The following is a 20,863-nucleotide window of genomic DNA, read 5'->3' as shown; positions in this document are numbered from 1 at the left end:
GCTGCAAATTTTTGTCCTTAGCACTAAGAAGTGCATTCTAAACAGATGCTGAAATATAGTTCTAACCAGCTCTAATAGTCACCACGATTGCTGATGGTTTGAGGAGGGGAATATTTGGAGAGAGGAGATGCTACTTGTGCTACTGTGTTGTCTGATCATGAAGATGTGTCTATCTGAGGAAGCCCTCCAATACAGATCAAATGGAATAACAAGAGAAACAGCCACAGCACTCAGTATTTCAGTAGGACTGATGTATAATTTATCACATCATCGTGTTCGGTAGAGAAAACGGGTTGACACTGACAAAAGTTTTAACATTTATAGAAATAAAAATACACTCCCACCTGTGGAAAATTAAATACTACAAACATGGATATTTTCTTTAGTTGGATCTAGTAAAATTTATAGTTTAAATGTATAAAAAGATCTTGGGACAGTTTGACTCTAGTTAGAGCCACCCAGACTTTGTTACTGAGTTCTATTAGGCTTCTCCCAACTCTTCCTAATAGCATAATCTTTGGGATTTAATTGAAGGAAATTGACATATTCATTCTCTCTCTCTCTCTCTCTCTCTCTCTCTCTCTCTCTCTCTCGGTTTTTGGAGACAGGGTTTCTCTGCGTAGCTTTGCGCCTTTCCTGGAGCTCACTCTGTAGACCAGGCTGGCCTCGAACTCACAAAGATCAACCTGGCTCTGCCTCCTGAGTGCTGGGATTAAAGGCATGTGACACCACTGCCTGCCTCTTATTGGCAATTAAACTGTGAGGTTTTTCAAACACTCAGGGACCCATTATAATATTTATATATAATAATATATAATTTATATATAATATATATAATAAATATTATAATATTTCCATCTTTTCATAATGACCTTCCTTCTTTGGGTTAATTGGTTCCCAAAGGTCCTCTATTTTCTGATATTTTTACTTCACTTCATCTTTAGTTTACTGTCAAAACATAGTGGAAACGAAACATCACAATAAACTCTTATCTAATTTAGAATAGTTTTTAAAATAAGCAACCAACACATACATAATATTAATGTGACTGAGAAATTCTTCAAAAAACCTTGATTCTCATATCAAAATACCAAGTGGTGCAAAGAGAACTCATTTTCCTAAATGCTCACACGTCTATCAGGTAATTAACTCAGTGCTCACCTTCTACAGACCATTGCTATAGACAACATCCAACAAAGGTTTACTTCACAGACCTTAGTGTATCACTGTTCACCTAGCTTTGCCAGGTAACATGTAATGGTAAGGCAGAGTGCATTAACTCTTATACCTACTTTACAAGTACTATACAACAGGATGAACTAGTAGTCCTACTTGAGACAACAGAAAAATGGAAGCATAGAAAGTTCAAGAAACTTTTTCCAAATCACAAAGTTAGTAAGTGGTGAGGCTGAAACTTAAACCCATGTCTTTCTGATCTCAAGGTCCAGACTTTGCTAATATTCAAAGCATTGTACAGATCATGGGCTGGTCAAATGGCTTGAACAACATGGACATGTTTCAGATCAGAAAGAGTGGCTTTATCTGTGAAGAACTAAAGATTGCAATCCTACCTGATGGTTTTCAATTCAAAAATCTGAAACACATGTTGCAGGCAAATAAGTCATCATCACCCCATTTTTCAGTTTGCTTCTCTCATGCAGACAAAATCAAGCAAGAACAATTGCGTCCATACTGACTTCTTTCATTTAGCAACTAGTTATCTAGGCAGCTAGAATTTCTTTTAATAAGAACCTACCAATGAAGGAAAAGTCTACATTTACAAAATTTAAGTGAAATGTAGGTAAAACAGTTTTAAAAAGTACTGAGTGGAATGAAGTCAGAGATTCCTAGTTCAAGGCATATTTGCACTAACATTTCATTACAAGAATTTAAGCTCCCTAGAAATTATAGTTCAAGGTGTCAATAACTGAGCTACTAGAGGCAAATGGCTATGGAGAAGATCAGAATGATTGACAGGTGTCAATAACCAGCATCTAAATTCAATAGATTTAATATAGTTTCTTTTTTTCAAAATCAAGGATATTCTAAGCTTTCTAAGGTAATAATGAGTTACTTATATTTACTGGAATATCAAGAGAAGAATTAAAATATCTTAAGATACTTCCCATAAAACATATTGACTTGTTTTCATAATTGTAGAATGTGTTATGGTTTTGATATGATATGTCCCCCTCAGACTAACATGCTTGAACCCTTATTTTCCTAGCTGGCGGCACTGCTTTGAGAAGTGGTAAAATCTTTTCAACATGGGATATAGCTGCAGACATGGATACTTGGGGGTAGAATTTCAGGGCTATAGGTGGCCCCACTTGTAGTTGCAGCTCGTTCTTTCCTGATCTGCTGTGGTGTAACATGTGTTATAAATTCCCACCACCGTGGACCAAAACACCACTGTCATTCTTTGCCACCAAGATAGACTATACACCCTTAAAGAATGGGCCCAAACACCCTTTTCATGAGTCACTTCTCTCAGCTATCTGGAGCAGTGATGTGATTGATAAAGATAACTGGTATCATAAGTGAAATCCTTGTGTTGTGAATCTCACCAGGCAGTTCATATGTTTATAACTGGTTTAGGAGAAGAATGTGGAAGAATTTGGAGCTAGAAGAGTTATAGCCTTCTGCTGTGGGAGGGTCTGTATGTCAAATTGCTCTGATTGGTCAATAAATAAAACACTGATTGGCCAGTGGCTAGGCAGGAAGTATAGGCGGGACTAACAGAGGAGAAAAGAAAGAACAGGAAGGCAGAGGAGTCACTGCCAGCTGCTGCCATGACAAGCACCATGTGATGATGCCGGTGGGCCACGAGCCACATGGCAAGGTATAGGTTTATGGAAATGGATTAATTAAAACTATAAGAGCAGTTAGCAAGAAGCCTGCCACGGCCATATAGTTTGTAACCAATATAAGTCTCTGTGTTTACTTGGTTGGGTCTGAGCGGCTGTGGGACTGGTGGGTGACAAAGATTTGTCGTGACTGTAAGCAATATAAGTCTCTGTGTTTACTTGATTGGGTCTGAGCAGCTGTGGGACTGGCGGGTGACAAAGATTTGTCCTGACTGTGGGACAGGCAGGAAAACTCTAGTTATAGCCTTCTTTAAGTAGAGCTCATTCTGGTGAGAGTTTGGAAGATGATAATCCTGAAAGGAATGTATATAGTGAAGACTAGGCACATGAAGTTATAGACAGGAGTAAGGCATCTATTGGTAACTGGTATAGAGGCCACATTTTACAACTTGGCAAAGAGTCTACTTGCATTCTGCCTAGGTTCTAGTCAGTTAAATAAGGCAATGTTAAAAAAAAAGGACTATTTTGTTTGGTAGAATAAATTTTAAGACCATGTAACATCCCTTTGTGGCAGAGTTATTGTCATTGCAAATAAAACAAGACCAGGACACATCTCAAGAGAACAGCAGAATGTATTGTCTTCCTGTGGTGCTGGTTTTACAGGAAGCAGAAGTAAATATAGTAGTAGAGACTTGTGCTAAGGGTCTAGAAAAATCCTATGTAGCCTGAGAATATGAAGATCCTAGAGAGTCATCATAAGATGTCATTGTGTGAAGCTATGAAGATAAAGGGTAAGATGCAGTGGAAAACCCATGATGCTGGGGACAAGGCACTGTATGGAGCTGCCACATGAAAAATCTCATAGTTGTAGGTTAGGGTTTTCCAAGCCATTTGGCCCTTGATCCCAGACACAGAGCAGCAGAACTTGGTGTTCTTCCTCCTGGGGTTTTCGGTCTTGCTTTGCTGTAGTATTTCTTTGCCACTCTCTCATTACTTCCTTTGGAATGGGAAGGGTTTCTGTGTGTCATTTTTTTTATTGGAAGTTTGTAACTTGTTTTTTGACTTTTACATGGGCTTATAGTTAAGAAACTGACTCAAGTCTCAGAAAATACTGAACTTCTTAACTATGCCAACACTTAGGATAGTTGGGTTAGTAAAATGGCATGTTTTGAAGTTGAACTCCATGCAAGTTGTATTATGCAATGGCCACAAACCTACGGGGTCAGGGAGAGAATGCTACAACTTGGATATGAGACATCTCCAACAAGCACATGTGTTTGAATGCTTATTCTCCTGATTGTAGACACTATTTTGGGAGGTTGTGGAATCTTTCAGGGCCTTAGCTCACTTATATAGGGCTTTAGGGGTGGGGCTTAAGGGGTAAAGGCTAGCTTGCTAAGTGCCTCAGCTCTCTGCTTCTGGATTACACTCTCTGCTTCTCAATCTACAATGACTTAAGAACCTACAATATAAGCTCTAGTCCTAGGCATCCGTTCCACCCTACCATGGGCTGTATCTGTTTAAATCATGGACCAAATGAATCATTCCTCCTTTAAGTCACCTCTGCCAGGTACTCTGTTACAGTGATATAAAAGCAATAAAAACAGAATGGTTTGGTGTGGTGCCATTTAAAACATCATGACTTTATCAGTAGACACAAGACAAAATGCTTCCTTTCCCTAATTCTCTACAGGAGCCAAGAGAATATGGGAAAAACAAGTAGTTTCATTTAGACCACTGTTACATAGACAGTGTGGGTGGGGTTATAGTCAACACATAGTCAAAACGTATCATTATTTTGAAAACAGCTGGCTGGAATCAGTTACACATCTGGTAAAGTCTGCTGGAGATTTAACAGCAGCTGCCCCCCCCTCCCCGCGCTAGCTTAAGTGGGATAAGGTGTTGAAGGTAGCCAGTTGCTTGTGCTGGGTGGATTTGTGGATTTGAGGGGACAGTCATGACATGGCCCTCCCTTGGACAGTGGTTTTGTGCTTGTGCAGGCATGGCCACCTCCACTTCCTTGAAATTCCAATAATTCCTCTTTGTATGCAAGAGCATGTGTCACATGGAAAGCAATCGAGGCCAGGTTTAAAACAGCCCTGGTTATGATTCTTGCCTTGAAATTAAACCTCAGCAAGCAAATTGTTTCCTTTTTCCCTGAGAAGATTTTTAAATCCAATTTATTTGAGATTTCTATTTAAATTGAAAATACTGTAGCATCTCATGCAAAGTGAAATCAATCTCTTTAGAAACAGGGGGAGGAGAAGGAGGCAGAGAGGATGTGGGCCAAGCATATGTAGATTAAAACTTGCTTCTTCAAAGCCTCTGCAATATGAGCATCTACTTCTGCCTGTAAGATTAATGGTGGATCCCTGGGACAGAACCACTCTGTTTAACTGCTTTTCTGGTTGCTTAATAAGCATCTCCAACTTAATATATCTAAGCTCAGGCTCCTTGGAGTGCTTCTGCCAGCTCCCTTTCCTGAGCTTTGACTATTCAGAAAAGAGTCAACACAATGGCCTATGAAGCCAGTCTCTGATTCTCCTCTTTTACTGCACTCTCCACACACAATTAACAGCTGCTTAGCTGCACAATAGCCCATAATAATCGCTGAAAGAATCAGTGAAAACATTGTTAATATATTTTGGACCTCATGAAGCATTATGTAGATTTGGGTATATGTGGTTTATGAGTTTCTTTCTGCTATAGGGTAGAGTCTACAAGTTTTGACAAAGACCCGATGAGATCTCTTGACCTACAAAGCCAGAATATCTGCCCCATTGCAGAGAATATACATACATATTCTAATATTTATATATCATATCATGTTGTTTGTGTGGTCTAGGTGATTGTATGTAGGCATATAGATGGTATGTGTGCACATATGTGCATATGTATGTCTATGGAGGTCTGAAGTTGACATCTGGAGTCTTCTTCAGCCCCCTCAACCCTCATACATGTTTAAAAAGCTATACAATTTTCTTCATGAACTGACTCCAGTATCTCTATCCAGTCTCTCATAAGATGCTTTTCCCATCTACCCAATACAGCAGTTAAGAAATAGCATGGTATCTGGAGGACTGGGCGACCCCTCCCTCTCTGGCACATAGTCTCCCATTTGCTGGGTTTGGGGCTGAGAATGTCTTTCTTTTTTGCTTCTGGCAAATACCCCAGTTGCTGTCAAGAGTTGATAGAATTGACACTTTCATAAAGAAAAGCTGAATCTAGTGACTCCATTATCTGAACAACACAGGGATAGGACTGACTTTAGAAACTTCTAGGTCCAGGAGATGAAACTGGCATTGGTCTCGGTCTCTCTCTCTCTCTCTCTCTCTCTCTTCTTTTTCACTGGCTTGAATACCAGGCAGATTTTCCACTTGAGACTGCAGACAAGGTGCCGTGATCTCTCAGAGCTGTGAGCTTCCAGAGATCCCAGGGAAATTGTCACTGCATTGGTTCCAATCAGACCACATGCCCAGCCCTGAACCCATGACTTTGGCAAGAAGAAAGGTGGGCTTTTATTGGGTCTGAATAATATCAGCATGAGCCTGCTGAGTGAGATCTGAAGAAGTGAAGTTCTGTCAAAAGGCTGAGAGCAAAAGTAGATGGTTTTCCTGGGGGAAGTCAGGGTTTTGTAAGGAGGAGAAATAGGAAATGTGAGCAGTGTGGCAAATATGTGGATATTGGCTAGCTTGTCCTTGACGGCACAGTAGAAACCCCATCTTCTCCGCTGACCTTCACTGACTCTTTCGTTGTTGTTTTTCCCTATTTATTTATCCATTCTGGTTCCTGAGGCCATGGACATTCCTCTGCATCAGCACTGCCCATACAATGTGATAATAATTTACATTAACAACAACCCCTCTCCTACTACAGAGACTGCCATCTTAAATGACCTCTTCTTTTATTCTGTGTGTTTACAACATTCAAATACAGGAGTTGTAATGCAGGAGTACAATAAGTGCTAGATGTTCATTAATGTATGCTAGACACATATTTTCATCGAATAAGGGATGGTTGTGCAAAAGTTGCATTTTAGGAAGATTACCCTGGTATTGTATGCTAAAGTTGGGAGTGTTGAAGTTGAATGATCATCATTGTGTTCTGTAATAAAATAAGTTGAGGGCCTGGCAGGTTACTGTCAAGGAAGGAAAGATAGAACACAGAGGTATAAGGATTAAAGGGGAATACTGGAACAGAAAGGATCAAATCGGGATGGATGATGGGAGGGAAGGGTAGAAGGGGGAAATGAATAAAAGATAAAGGAGGCATAAATAACACTAAAGACCCTTTGAAAAAGCCATATGGAAAACCGTTACTGTAGTAGTATACATATATATGTATGTATATATAATCAAAATAGAATTATCCCACAGTGGGGTAACAATGCCTCTATTAGATAACACATGCTAACAAAAAAAAAAAAAAACCAGTGTCATGAGTGGGCTGCCTCTTTTTAAATTATTGGACAACAGGGTTCCATAGACTCCAAAACATTACAGGCTATTGTCAATGCCTCCAGAACTAGTCAGTAAGACCCTATTGTTGAAGATACCACATGCTTGAATCACTGAACATGGAGAATTCAAGCTGGTACTGATCTGAAAGCTTCACCACCACTTACTAGCTTTCATAAGGCTGGAAGGAATTATGCACACTACCAGAGGAAGAAAGTGACCATCAGTCTTATCCAGCTGTGCATCCTGTGGGATACACTAACAACTGACCTGGTAAGACATGTTCACTGGTTCAATAATGGAATGAGCCTCACATGAGCAACCAACCAATCTCTGATCGGATTTAAGTCTTATTCTACAAAATGAAACCCATAACTGGCATTATTGCCAGGCCAAAAATCTGTGACTGTATGGATCATGGACTCTAGGGTAGAACATATTAATATTATTATGTTAAATGACCACAGTATCACACCAACTCCTAATGACTTACAGCTATACTTATAGAGTAGTGCATCTCTCAACCCTCATCTGAGGAGTTTTTGTTTGCAGTAGATGGCAATGAGCCTAAAGATCCCTAACCAATCAGTGTGTAGAGAATAAGAATAAGAGATTGGAGAATGCTTAGCCTTAAATGGTATTCCTTTACCACATTCCTTTCTTCTATGGATCATTATGGAAGAGGAGGTAGAAAGATTGTAAGAGCCAGAGAGATGGTAGATGACGACAAGGAAGCTGTGTCTTCAGGACTTAGCAGGGCAGCGGCACATCTGAATTCACAGTGGTTGTGCCTATGCAAGCTCAAGCCAGACAACATGCCATCATGGAAAGGGGAGGTAGGAGTGAAGTCCTACCCTTAACTGGGAAGTTATTGGTAATTGATAGCTGCAGAGAGAGGGAGAGTCATTCTTCTCTAAGCATGTGGTCCTCGGCAGGTTAGCCACTCTCTGGTGGAAAGAATACACCCACAAATATAAGGGCAGCACACACTTGTCTCGGTAGGTTTCAAAAAATAAAAATGAAAAAAGGACACAAAGTTTGATAAGTACAGAAGAGGGCGGATCTGAGGGAAGTTGGGAAGTAGTTTATATGATAAAATGCATTCTAGGGGACTCTTAAATAAAATGAGAAAAAAATTTAAAAAGGGGAAACTTACAATCTTGAACTCACATGGTCACATCAGTGATCTAAAAATAAATGTTTACATCATCTTTATTTCTTGAGACAGTGTCTCATTGTGTAGCTTTCATTGGCCTGGAACTAGTTATGTAGACCAGCCTGGCCTGAAACTCACAGAACTGTGCCTGCCTGTGGCTCCTAGGTGCTATGATAAAAGGCAGGTACCACCATGCCTCACTTAAATTTCTGATATCATTATTAATATTTAATATTATTAGAACTGTGGAACTGCCTAAACTAATCATGTAGCTATACTAATGAGATACAACTTCATACATAGATTTCTTAAATTGGTCAAAACTGATAAAACAATTTTTGACTAAAAAATCTACTGTTTATTGGTCTATGGGATAGACATTGTCATCCATTTTATATAAATTAACAAATTATAGTCTCTCAGTATCCCCAGGAAATCTAATTTTAGAGATAAGGAAAGAGCATCAGCAGCATTAAGCTAGCTGTGTAAGGTTATGCATAAGCTGGATGTGCATTAGACCTGTCTGAATTGTCATTAAAGTCACAGGAAGTAAGTAAAGGCACCTAATTCTTCAAACACTCTTTAGGTTCCAATGTGGTTGACTTTAGATTGGAGGTCCATATCAATTTTAATAATCAGTGAAACTGCATTTGTGCTTGTATGGTTGTATTAATTATTTTTTCTCATCACCCTGTCAAATCATACAAATCCACTAGGAAGAATTTGTTTTAGCTGGAGATTTTAAAGGGTTCATTCCAAGGTCACTTGGCCCTTTGTGGTTGGGTAAATGTCATGGAGGAAGGAACAGATGGCAGAGAAAGGTCTCTTACTTCATGCTAGACAGAATGCAGAGAGCAAGACAGGGAGGAGCCGAGAACAAGATACCACCAAGAACATGTTCCCAAGACTGATCTTCCTTCAGTTAAGTCCTACCCTGTAAGTTCTCAGAAATACCCTGAATAATGCCATCAGCTGGGAACAGGTTCCAACACATAAATCCTTTGTGGGGATACTGCATATCCAGATAATAACGGCAGATAATGCTTCCCAGACAACTAACAGGTCAAAACATCATTATGGACTTCCAAGTTTCTGTTTCTATTGTTAGAGCCAAGTCTCAGTGGATTTTCCTGACAGTATGAAGTCATGACAGAATTCAGGTAAGAGACAATAGCTGGCTGGATAGATGGCTCAGAGGTTAAGAGCACTGGCTACTCTTCCAGAGGTCATGAGTTCAATTCCCAGCAACCACATGGTGGCTCACAACCATCTATAATGAGATTTGGTGCCCTTTTCTGGCATGTAGGCATGCAAACAGGCAGAGCACTGCATACATAATAAATACATAAATCTTAAAAAGAAATTTAAAAAAGAGAGAATAGCTAATAAAGATCCCCTGACTTCGTTGTGTGGGATAGTCTCCTAGCCGGCAGTCAAGCATAGTGAATAAAAGCCAATCCTCCTTCTGCACAAAGAGGAGTGTACAAGCTGACTATGCTTGCAATGGATTCCTTTAATACCCATGCTCTTGTTGTTTGTTTTAGGAAGTAATAGCTCTGATAGACAGACTTTGCTCCTGCTTTTTGCTTTTATAAAACTTACAATCTGAAAGGTCAGAAAGGCGTCTAAAGTCTTAGAGATCTGAGAGGGTCTCATTACATTGGAAGGGGTCCTATAGATGATTAGGTGAGAGCTGCCCAATCTCAGTGTGCTTCCAAATGACCCACAAGACTTGGTTGAAGCATAGTCTACTGGGTGTTCTTCCTACAGTTTCCATTTTAGTTAGTCCCTGAAAATTTGCATTTCTAACAAGTTTCTAGGCCATGATGATGCTACCAATTTAGGCTCAGTATTTCTCTTTGCACTGAACCAATCCCTATCCAGAAAAGTAAGGGCCTTGTCTCAACCATGTTAGCTAGGCCACAGCTGAAAAGTAGGTGAGTAGAACTTTATAAGGTTCTCTGTGACCTTGAGAGGTTGGAGGGGTATGCATGTGAGGACGGAAGTTGTGTGTACATGGGTGCATATATGTTCTTGACATGTATTACCATGTTTTCAGGTTGGAACATGCCTTTCACCTTCTTAGTTCCTATCATCTAAAGGGAATGATATCATGCTACATGTAGAGAGACAATTATGCAGAAAAAACACGCTAGAAGTACCTCCAAAACCTAAAGTCTCCAATTAAACATGCTAATAGAACCATCCTAATACTAAAAACCCATGTGTTAACAAATTATTAAACATGGAGACTTATTCCAGCATATTTTTTTTTTTTTTGTTTTTTGTTTTTTGTTTTTTTTTTTTTTGAGACAGGGTTTCTCTGTGTAGCTTTGCGCCTTTCCTGGAACTCACTTGGTAGCCCAGGCTGGCCTCGAACTCACAGAGATCCGCCTGGCTCTGCCTCCCGAGTGCTGGGATTAAAGGCGTGCGCCACCACCGCCCGGCTTATTCCAGCATTTTTTAATAAAGAAAAAATAATGAGGAACCAGAAGACCTGTCAGGAGAACACAGTTCTATTGAATTATGATGACTATATAAATTTTGTTCTTTTTGTATTAAAATTTCATCATGATTTGAAAACTTTTGCTTTTTAATGAAACCTTACATAGCTATATGAAAATATAAGAGACCATGTTCTACCACTGTTTCTTTTAAATTTTATAGAACCTTCATTTTTGGACACTGAATGAACATGAAGATCTAAGGTGATAAAGCAAGATACCAGCAATGTCCATTGCTACTATTTATATGGAACAATATTCATCTACACACATATGAAAACACCATGCGTGAAATGGATGTGTGCTCAAATTTGCCAAGTAGAACATACACTATATATTCATATAAATGTTCACATCCATAATAGATGTGCTTATTTGTGACTACTGAAGAACAATATATATTTAATACTCCATAAAATTAATTTTCTACTGGAATTTGTTTTATACAGAAGTAGAGAGCTGATATTCGCCAATATTATGCCTACATATGTTTGCCCAGAAGCTTTTCAGTCATCTAAATGATATGCTTTCATTATATGTATATTTACATATTGTCATTCAAGCTACTCTTGATTTTCAAATTGCTAACTGTTTCAAAGTGGAGCGGAAGTTGAGGACCACTTTAAATAATGTCTGAGAAATGACAGTCCCATCCACATAAGCTCCTACTTGTTCCTATTTCATAGCTCATCAATTACCATGTGGTACGAAGATGATTCCAGAATAAGGGACAAATGACCGTGTCAGATTTCAGTACCTTTGTGTATGTATGTGTGATATAGGTGTGTGTGTGTGTGTGTGTGTGTGTGTGTGTGTGTGTGTGTGTGTGTGTGTATAAATATCTGCTGAGAGAGTTCTGTTTCACAGACCCTAAGTCTTACAGAAAATAATTCTCATTTGAAAAACTTCTCTTTTATGTTATAGAAGTTGGTAGATGTTATCTCAAATATTGTTAAAAGTCTTTTTGACTTTTCCTTTAGGAGGGGCCAGCTGGCTTTCTTGCTGGAAGTCTGAAGAGACCAACTGGATGTGCACAGGTGTTCTAACTCCATTATAAGCATCACTGAGAATTCTCCACAACTCTTCTGTCACCTTGCCACACCATGTTCCGATTTGTTAAACAAAGAGTGTGGCAAAGTTGAGAATACCTAATGAGACAGAAAATGCCGCTGCCACCACCCAGGAGTTCTCAAGAGTCACAGCGATGTGTCTGCTCAGACTTCCAAAGACTGACTTTAGCGCTGGGCTCTCACAGTCCTCTTTGTTCCCAAATCTCATTGGATGATTTAAAAACTCTGTCTCTTTTCTGGGCAAGGCACAAGACTCAAATATTTCATAAATAGAGGAATAATCCCTTAGCTACCAGTTGAACTATTTCTGTATGATTTATGTTTCCTGCTCCTAATTTTAAACTCAAAATAAAATGGCAGTGAGATACTTCTATACATCCAACAATGTGATTTTTTAAAATAATGCCTAAAGCAGATAATACTGAACATTATGGCTAGGGAGACTGCTCAGTGGGTAAGGGCACTGGCTGTGAAAGCAGGGAACATGAGTGTGAATTGTAAACACACATGTAAAATCTGGGCCAGGCCACCCTGCCTGTAACTCCATCATTAGGGTGTGGAGACAGGAAGGTCCAGGGAGCTTGCTGGCCAGTCGGCCCAGTTAAAGCAGCAAGCTTCAGGTTCAGTGACCCTATCTCAAAAATGAGGTAGAACATTATGAGGAAAACAACCAATGGATCCCTCTAGCCTCCAAATACTTGTGCATTGAGTACCCCACATGCATACACACACACAAAGGCATGCCACAAACATATACCAACTATTAATATGTACCAATCTCTTTAGCTGAATCTTCTAAAACTAGACATATATATTTCTTCAATCCAGCAATTCTACTCTTAGTTTTATAGCCAATCAAAATACAAAACTTATATTTGCCATAAGATGCGTATGTAGATGTTTATAAAATAACACATAATAGTTCCAAACTTATTCAAGAAAGGTTGGATAAATTTCAAAATGTGAACTATTGTGGTGGATTCAATGTGTGGAAGAAATAAGTCATTACATGGAACAATAGATATTATCATCACAAGCTGCTTTAAAAATACACTGTAGAACTGTACTGTATGATTACTAGTCTGAAAAGGAATAAACCAACTCATGATAACAGAAGTAAAGAGTAGACACCAGTGAGGGTAAAGCAGAAGCTGAAAGGATGTAAAGGATCAAAGATGCAGGTGCTATTGTTTGTCATAGGTTCCTTGGAACATGTGTGTGTGTGTCTATGTTGTGTCCATTCCAGAAGCCAATTAATATTTATCTTGCATAATGATAAAAATAAAAAAGAAGGCTGGGCGATGGTGGCATATGCCTTTAATCCCAGCACTCGGGAGGCAGAGCTAGGCGAATCTCTGCGAGTTTGAGGCCAGCCTGGTTTACAGAGGGATATCCAGGACAGGCACCAAAACTACACAGAGAAACCCTGTCTCAAAAAGAAAATAGATAGATAAACAAACAAACAAATAAATAAGACAGTTACTGTTACAAACTTATACACTCCACTCTAATATTAATATTAGAAACATTAATAATTAAAGCTAATATTGGTATGGCATTTGTATCTATGTCCTTGTCAAAATTTGGGTCTTGGTAACAAATCCTATGAATTTTAAAAAACTGATATTAGAAAATAATCCACTCAGGTTTATGTAGGTGAGACTTCAGATCTTATTAAATGCTTTTTAGCAATGAATATTTGACCATGAAGTCATCTTAATTAAAACCCGATATTAGTCCTGTGAAACTGCTTATTATACTTCTCTATTTTCAGATATGTAGGAAGTGATGTGGGTTTTTGTGTGTGTGTTTGTGTTGATGTTTTGTTTTGTTTTTGAGTGAAAACCTCACAATCTTCCTACTCCAGCTTCCCAAGTGTTGGTATATGTTGCTACATCTGGCTGAGATACAATAGTTAAGGCATTTAAACATGAATTCTTCATATTTCCCAATTCTCAGGTTTCAAGTTCCCAATTCTCAATTTCTGAGACAAATGGATGAAGTTTCAGGCATGTTCCTCAGTGAGTTGAATGGCTGCTGGTTTCTGAAGACTGGAGCTCTCTTTATCTGAACAGTTTAAGACTGAGCCCCTTAAAATGAGACCCCAGCATTGAAAACATGGTTCTGAAGGACAAGAACAGAAGCTTTTCACATCTCACCAGAGCAGGACTTTCAATCCCAATGCCTAGGGTAAGCACAAAGAACCAGAATGATTCTGACAAGGAGTTAGGACCTTAGGTCATAGGTTGAGCAGATCACATCTCAGCTGAGAGGAATTCTCCATACTTCTAAAAGTCAGTAGGAAAACAGCCATTCTGAGGAAACAAAGGCACTAATGCAATAAGCAGAATTGTATCCCGAGAGTCACAGTTATCTTTTCCATTTTCATTGCTTCTCTCTTATGCTACTTTTTTTTTAAACCTGCACCCGAGACTATGTTGAAGTGATGATTTATCTAATTCACTTCATTATAGTCTCTTGTAGGTTTGTTTGCGTGTCTGACCACTATCTAAATCTTCTTTTCAGGGAGAACAGAAATGGTTCGGAATGCAGTTAAAGGGATAATTTCTGAAGACCTGTGAAACCAAGATAAAGAACCAGTGACATTCTCATGGGACTATCACGGGATGGGTAGTCACTGTTCTCAGAGTCTACACTTAGCTACCTCATGCTGGTGGGTCTCCATCTTCTCCCCAGGGTCATGCCTTAATGAGCTTAATGGTTCCTTTCCCTCTGACTACTCCTGAAGCTTCCAGTTGTGGAGCAAGCAGCAGCCAGTGAATGGCACTTGCGTCTTCCTAGGAGTGGTTTGGCCAGTTTGTTGCAGTTTCCAGGAGTAGGGCATGCATGTGGAAATCCACCCTTGTGTCAAGCTTCAGCTTCTCAAATGGTCAAGTATGACAAGACTGCCATATCACCACTGTGAGGCATCAGGGAAAATGGTGAAAAGAGAGGCTCCTGTGATTTAGAAACTTCAGTTTAATTACTTGAGCTTGTGAGCCTCTCTTTCCTTTTTTATATAGGATTCATATACTTGCTAATCACATTGTAATATTATAAAAAAAGCTACAGAAAGTGCCTATGAGATGACCTGACACTTAAATTGTAGTGAGGACTTGTGTCTTGGCATTTTATTTACTAAAGGTGTTAGTTACACTGTCTTATAATACTGTTTAACACTAAACTCTGAGTGTCTCCACTTTTCTCATGGTGACCTCCATGAAGCCTTCTTTTATTCAGCTTTTTATCTACTGTACCATGTTCATGTTTCAGGTACCTTTAGGCCCTGAAAATATAATTACAAAAAAGTTAAGAAAAAGTTGTGCTATCTGTAGGAATGATATTTGGGGGGAGGGTAGAGATAAAGGATAAGCAAAAACACGTATATGCCACTATAGATTTTGCTCAAGAAAACAAACACCAACTACAGCAACACTATTGGGTAGAATCACTAGATACAGGGCCTGAGTGAAGAAGGGAAGGGCACTCCAAACCCTGTTCTGAGCGGCTATCAAACCAGAAGGCTGAGGGGCCAAGACACCATATTTTCTTTGCATGGCCTACTTGATTGCATTCAGGCTACCGTGGCAGGTCGATATGGACTCTTATCTGAGGGCACTGTTCTACCATTGTCCAGTGTCACCAGAGAAGGAAGCAAACCAAACATCACTGTTACTGTCTGCTGGGCAGTTGTACTTTGGAAACAGTGTCGCCTCACAATAAGACTTCTTACAAAGAAATACTGACCATACAAACAGGTAGGTTGAATTATCTATCATTAACTCACATCAATATAGTGATGCATCACCATAATACCTTTTAATATTTCCTCTTCATCACCAGGAGAACCTTAAAACCATACCTCCTAGCATGTTTTGCTGTGTGTTTCTGGCTTAGATATGGCACCCGGAAGCAGAGGGAGATGGAAGAGAAATAGTAGCCATCATTCTCCGGTGGGATTTTCTGGCAGACAATTCATTGCAGTAGCTGGTTGGAACACTAGAGAGTTCCTGAGTGGCTAAGATAATGGGCAGTGGCTTGCCTTCCCATCTGTGGGCTCTTCCCAATCAATCAGTCTGATCTTGAAAGCTATGGGGACCGTCAACTCGGATGTGTTCACAATTACTTCAAGGTTTCTTGGGTGTGGGCTACTAACCATTTCCCTATTTGCCCCACCCTAGCCATCCTGTCAGATGTCTAACCATGACATTCATTTATTCCATATCTATCTTATCAGACTATCTAGAGTGGCTCCTAGGCTTCTATTTAAAGCCAAACTGATGTACTATGCACCCCTCTTCATCAGTCAAAGTAACCCATTAGTCAAATGGGTACTTTACCAAAAAGTTATTATCACTAATTGACTGGAAAATCCTAAGTGATTTCCAGGTAGTCAGCTGTTAACTGTTTCACACACATTTTACTCAGATAATTGCATGTAATTGAGAAACTAGTAAGGGGACAGTGTTTGGGTATTGTGTATCCATGCTCCAACCAGAGTGAGTGTTCCCTTAATTACAGTACAACTCTGCAACCGGGGTGTCAATGTTAATACCATCATTTGATTCCAATCCCTCCAGCTCTACTTGTGCATGGGTATGTAGTTCTAAATAATTTCATCCCATGTTGTGCCTTTGACCTACCATCATCATCAAGATACTAATTCTGTCAGCAAGGACTCCAGGCATACTTTGGAATTTCAGTCCTTACAGTGTCCCTACATGTGGTATCAGCCTCTCTGTTTCCCAGATTAAAAAGACTAAAGCACATAGACAGCTTAAGTAATTAATTCAAGCAACTGCAGTTAGAAGAAAGTAGAACCAGAATTTGAATCCAAATTATCTTATACCAAAGCCAGTGGCCTGGCCAGCAGCAGAGTGGAGCTGTCCCTATCCCTGCTCCTGAGGACAGTCACTGTAACCTTTCCTGTCTTACTGGCTATCTCTCTTACTTTTCAAAAAAAATGAAATGAGAGAGCCATTCTTGACTGTGAGCAATAAATGAGGCATAAATTATGCCTTTTCCATATTTTTTCCTCCCCTGTGACTTTGCAAGGAACTAACCACTTTGACAAAGAGCCATTTGACATCTTGTGGAATTTAGTTTTTTACTACAAATGATGTAGCTATTGCTGAGTTGGCAGTCATTTTTAAGTTGAGCAGGCAACAAACATGTCTCTCTTAGAAACCAGATTCGAAGATAATAGAAGAATACTGATTATGTGGGCCCCAGGTTGGATACATTAACCAGGGAGGTAGCCTTATAAATCTCAACAGCATTGGCAAACCAGCTATGGATGTTAATAGGGGTCTGAAAGAGCACAAATACTGTAATTGAAATCCTCGGATAATCTCAAATCTTCATTTTACCCAATTGTTTCAGTGCCCTCTTGGGCAAACCTTGATAGGACTGGATAACAAGCAGTCCTGTGACTGATACGTGTTTCCTTTGCTCTTTCTTGCCCCAACAGAATCCAGTTACAGGGATGCTCAGCTTGGTTGGGAGAAGCACAACCTGGCAAACAAAACCTCTTACCAAGGGGCTGAGGAGGAACTCGCCTCCTCTGTCACAAATACAAATACTGTCCACTCATCTTTTTGACATCTCCAAGTCAAATGTGTAACACACAGTCTCAGAGTCACAAGGTGGGACTGAAAGAAAAAGAATCACTGGTTTAGTTTGTACTGTCATGGTATAAGCAAATTAAAAGCTTGAATTGATTATAAATCTGAAGTTAAAGGAAATCTTGAAACCTTATGTGTTTGTGTGTGGGTGTGTTTGTGTGTGGGTGTGTTGTGTGTGGGTGTGTTGTGTGGGGGTGTATTGTGTGTGGGTGTGTTTGTGTGTGGGTATGTTGTGTGTAGGTGTGTTGTGTGTGGGTGTGTTGCATGTGGGTGTGTTGCGTGTGGGTGTGTTGCGTGCGACTATGTTGTGTGTGGGTGTGTTGCGTGTGGGTGTGTTTGTGTGTGGGTATGTTGTATGTAGGGGGAGATTGATTATTTGGGGAGGTCTGTATAAAACACAGCACCTCATTTCAGCTTGTTTTAGATATAATGTATCAAGACCTCAGAAAACTGGAAATGGCTTGCAACACTGGAGGAAAATTCAAGTGTGACTGCATAATCGTATCTTGCACATCATCACAGCAAGGAGTCTGTGTTATCGTTACTATTCAAAAGACACAGCTAGTTTTGGCAGTACAGTTATTAAAACTGGAATGATACAGAGATTAGCACGGCCTTTATATAAGGATGACAGCCAAATCTGTGAAGTGTTTCACATTTTTAGCTGGGAGTAGTGGGTCACTATTGTAACCTCAGCATATGGGAGGCTAGGTCAGAAGGACTACTCTGAATTTGAGGCCAGTGTGGACTGTTCAGTGAGTTCCAGGCCAGACTGTGCCTGGAAGACCCTATATAAAATCCTGTCTCAAAATTAAACAAACATAGGGGCTATTCATTAAGTCTTTACTAAAACACATGCACACACCATATACACATGCACCACATACACACACAAAACACACCACACCACACCACACACAGATAACACACAACATATACATACAGCACATATACACTATACATACATATACCACATATACACCACACATTTTTACACACACACACACCATCACCACCGCTACCACCAATATCATCACACACACATGCACATACCATATACAAAAACATCATATACCTCCCACATACACTATACATATAAATACACCCCCATATCACACACAAACACTACACTGCATATGCACATACCACCACCACACAAGACATAGACACACACACACACAGAGAGAGAGAGAGAGAGAGAGAGAGAGAGAGTATCCTAACTTTGGAATAATCACTTATAAAAATTCTGATTGACCAGACATTATTTCTGCTCCCACAAGATTGATTCTAACTAGGTCTGACATTTTATCTCTGCATTATCCAATTTTGACAAAAATATTAATTCAGATAACCTGATAACCCTAAAAAAAAAAACCCCTAAGTATCTAACCATGACGCTTGGGGAATGGCTTCAAGTGAGACCCAATGTATTAAGGAATGTTTGGCCAAGACGTTAGGTTTCAAGAGTGTGGTTTTATCTCAATATTTCTAAAATGGGGAGAGTGGAATTTACAATTCAGGCATTGCTATGTATCTATATATATAATTATATATGGATAACATGTATATATTATATCTATGATTATAGGCTATGAAAATAATCTTCAAATTTAAATGGCTTAAAACACAGGAGTCCGTAGTAGTTTGGTGAGGGTTTCTTCTCCTTTTCAATGCTTACTTTATGTGAATTCAAGCAACAGAAGGATGGGGCATTGATCTGGACCGTCACCAACTACTATGTCGCAGGACTAGTCTATATGGTCTCATTTTAGTAAATATGCTCTGTTAAACCGTAAAACATGTTACTTTACCCACACTTTGTGCAAGCTCTAGAATTCCAGGAAATATAAATCTGTACAATACATCTAGAAATACCGCGACTATTTGGCAGCTTGTTCAAGTACAAAGCCTTACATATTCAGTAAAAGTCGATACTACCAGGTAAGCTATACAACAGAATCAGTCCCCAACAGATGGGCAGCTCCTAGTCTTTAATATACTTGTGTTGATCTTGCCTTCCCTCCTCCCTCCTCAGTGTACCATCTTCTCGCGGTAACTGATTGCCCAGCTTTTAGCTACATGTGCAGTTTCCTGGTAACAGATATTTTCTAGGTAAGCGGATTCATGAGACTGAAATAGGGCAGAATGAAAAGTAAGTGGAAACAATTGTCTTTAAGGGAAAAGTCATGCCCTCTGCCATCCTTCTTTTCCATTGGTTGAAATAGGAACCGCATAGACAGAGGTAGAGTAGCCACCTTACCCAGGAGGCCTACAGTCCAAGTAGAATCCCATCAGTCTGCTCTAGGAATTATCTAGATCTAGACTTCAACTTGAGATGGAAGTTTCTGGATGACTTATGCCACAGCTACTTGGGATTTTTTCTTTCACTTTCCCCTGTGAAGAACTGAATAGTGCTCAGAAAATTTACACAGAGCCTTCAACTCCCAGTAACTGAGGAGCTTGGGATGTAACTCGGTGACAGAGCATCTGCTGAGCATGTACAAGGCCCTAGGTTCATCCTCAGATCTGCAAAGAAACACCAGTGTATTGGTCTCCAAGAAATACAACATCAAGTTAGTCATGGATGAAGCTAAAAAAAACTGGACATGTGCAGATGTGGAAGGTCCACAGTTCTGAGATTTTGTCTTCCTAACCTGTGATCATCAGCACATTGTGTGTGGTTTCAGGCACAAGCTGCAATGATGACATTTTTCACAGAATTACCCCCTGCCCAATTATTTCTGTTTAGATCAAGATTAAATAACCCCTATTAAACCTTACTATCTCTTCATGCTTCCCTAACCTTGTCCCACAAATTAAGCCAATAGATACATAAGCCAACAAAAAACCAAGTAGATTGAGAATAGAGAGCATCATGACTCACTTCCTGTGTCTGTCCTTCTGAAAGCTTCCTTCCACTCAAATACAATAAAGATTGTAGCTTGATTTTTTCGCACAGCCGCTCAGACCCAACCAAGTAAACACAGAGACTTATTTTGCTTACAAACTGCATGGCCATGGCAGGCTTCCTGCTAACTGTCCTTATCTCGCTAACTGTGCTTTTATCTTAAATTGATCCATTTCCATACATCTATACCTTGCCATGTGGCTGGTGGCTTACTAGCGTCTTCACATGCTGCTGGTCATGGCGGCGGCTGCAGTGTCTCTGGTCATGGCGGCGGCTGCAGCCTCTCTGGTCATGGCGGCGGCTGCAGTGTCTCCTTCTGCCTTTCTGTCCTTTTATC

At 39.7% G+C, this 20,863-nt stretch overlaps 1 protein-coding gene and 1 pseudogene across 3 annotated transcripts in view; one reads left to right on the top strand and one right to left on the bottom strand.

Moving 5' to 3' along the window:
• Tafa1 (TAFA chemokine like family member 1) overlaps positions 1 to 20,863 on the bottom strand; it is a 520,237-nt gene that overhangs the window by 66,228 nt on the left and 433,146 nt on the right. The gene's annotated exons all lie outside the window — the stretch shown is intronic.
• Positions 18,180 to 18,280, top strand: LOC121828397 (U6 spliceosomal RNA; annotated as a pseudogene).

The sequence above is a fragment of the Peromyscus maniculatus genome, chromosome 3 (assembly GCF_049852395.1).
Source record: "Peromyscus maniculatus bairdii isolate BWxNUB_F1_BW_parent chromosome 3, HU_Pman_BW_mat_3.1, whole genome shotgun sequence".
NCBI lineage: Eukaryota > Metazoa > Chordata > Mammalia > Rodentia > Cricetidae > Peromyscus > Peromyscus maniculatus.
The sequence above is the reverse complement of the archived record's forward strand: the minus strand, read 5'-3'. Positions and strand labels throughout refer to the sequence as shown.